The sequence below is a fragment of the Homarus americanus genome, unplaced genomic scaffold, assembly GCF_018991925.1.
Source record: "Homarus americanus isolate GMGI-L3 unplaced genomic scaffold, GMGI_Hamer_2.0 scaffold51111, whole genome shotgun sequence".
Lineage (NCBI taxonomy): Eukaryota > Metazoa > Arthropoda > Malacostraca > Decapoda > Nephropidae > Homarus > Homarus americanus.
Window position 1 is genome coordinate 305,970 of NW_024726503.1, and position 2,558 is coordinate 308,527.

Consider the following 2,558-nt stretch of genomic DNA (forward strand, 5'->3'; position numbering starts at 1 on the left):
AGGATATGCCGGTAACAGAATCGCTAAAGGAAAGTGGAAGGATTTAAAGTAATCCGATGAACGCTGCAAGGGTTAGGTGAGGAGGGAGATAGTGAGGACAGGAGAGGAGAGAAAGCAAGAAGTAGAGAGTCAAAACATAAACCAAGGAGGAGACAAGGTTATTTTTGCAATCACGCAAGACCTTACCAACGTCAATAGGAACTGGTAAGTGCGGGTAGGTGTAAAGACAGTTATACCACTAAAAACTATATACCATCCCCCCACACCAGATACCATACAACAGGCATAACAAGACCGCTAGTAAGATACACCATCATTTTGGAACAAGATCTGCAGGTCTGGCTAAGGTGTGCTTTCATAACGACCACAAAACACAACACAAGTCAACTTCACGGCCCTTGTGTTTCTTCCTGGGGTTTTGTCATCATTTATCTCCTCCAGCACGTCTCTCTCTCTCTCTCTCTCTCTCTCTCTCTCTCTCTCTCTCTCTCTCTCTGACTTCATCAACAGCGCTTCCTTCCTCTTGTTCTCAGAAATTCGTAAGTTAAACTAGACAACAAACTTTAAGCTCCTCAAAGGTTTGTAAATTAAGTTTCACCCTAACTGGAAATGTGAGAACATACTCTTGATGCTACGAAGATGGATTCTCAAACGCTCGTATATCAAATTTTTTCCCTAGCTAGCTGATGACTAGTTCTTTATGCTACGCTGAAAAAAAAAAATATAAAAAGATTCTCAAATTAGGATTCTCAAAAGTTCGTGAGTTAAATTTTCCCGAGAGATTAGAAGACACCTATAATTGGCCCTTCAAGCTACGACACAAACATAAAAATATCTTTAAAGTTACGAAAGTTAAATCTCTCGTATACTCACTAAATCAACAAACATCAAGAATGGCGTCGAAAATACACTAAAACTCAACCTTAATTAGATGGGTTTCTTTTTTATTTCTCTTCAATCTTAAGAGGAAACTGATGATCGATTCTTTGAAAATTCTGACCAGAGGATTTAGCTGACCCGTTTATATGATATACTATTGGAGTAAATGATGACAGGAAATACAGTGGTACTCGGATAAGGAGCAAAATTATACTCGTTTTCGCAGACAATCTTAAGACAGCGAAACTTAGGGCCCTTAGCACAGCCTGCCACTCATTCCCTGTCATGATCCGCCAATTAGAATGTTCCCGAGGAGTCACGCCGGAGTCAGGACGTCTTATTAACCCTTAGAGTACGATGCCAATCTCTTGAGTATAATCAATTAGCCCAGTGAGTAAGATGTCTTAACCCCTCGAGTATGATGACTTGATTTGCCACCTTGAATACACTGCTTTAACCCCTCGAATACAATGACTTAACCCCTCGAATACAATGACTTAACCCCTCGAATACAATGACTTAACCCCTCAAATACACTGCTTTAACCCCTTGAATACAATGACTTAACTCCTCGAATACAATGACTTAACCCCATGAGTACAATGACTTAACCCCTCGAATACAATGACTTAACCCCTCGAATACAATGACTTAACCCCTCGAATACAATGAATTAACCCCTCGAATACAATGAATTAACCCCTCGAATACAATGACTTAACTCCTCGAATACAATGACTTAACCCCATGAGTACAATGACTTAACCCCTTGAATACAATGACTTAACCCCTCGAATACAATGACTTACCCCCTCGAATACAATGACTTTACCCCTCAAATACACTGCTTTAACCCCTCGAATACAATGACTTAACCCCTCGAATACAATGACTTAACCCCTCGAATACAATGAATTAACCCCTCGAATACAATGACTTAACTCCTCGAATACAATGACTTAACCCCATGAGTACAATGACTTAACCCCTTGAATACAATGACTTAACCGCTCGAATACAATGACTTACCCCCTCGAATACAATGACTTTACCCCTCAAATACACTGCTTTAACCCCTCGAATACAATGACTTAACCCCTCGAATACAATGACTTAACCCCTCGAATACAATAACTTAACCCCTTAAGAAAGATGTCTCAATACCACCAAGAAAGATGTCTTTACCCCCCGAGAACGATGTCTTAAGCTCCCAAGAACGATGTCTTTACGCTCTGGTTCTCACACGGGAAAACGTCTTGTTAAACGAGTTACAGGGTGAAGAGAAACTGAAAAGATAAATGACTCTCTTAAACGAAATCTGAAAACACTATATATTATTTTAAGGGTCCATTTAGTAATCCGGGGTCTTCAGTTTGGATATGTAATGTATCTGATAATAATTTGGAATATGCTAATGTATGTGATAATAATTGAAATATGCTAATGTATGTGATAATAATTTGGAATATGCTGATGTATCTAATAATAATTTGGAATATGCTAATGTATGTGATAATAATTGAAATATGCTAATGTATCTGATAATAATTTGGAATATGCTAATGTATGTGATAATAATTGAAATATGCTAATGTATGTACGTTACCATGGTTATCGCGCTACTAGTTTACATAAAGTTAAATGATTAAAGAAAAACCGAAGTAAATAAAGTAAGGAAA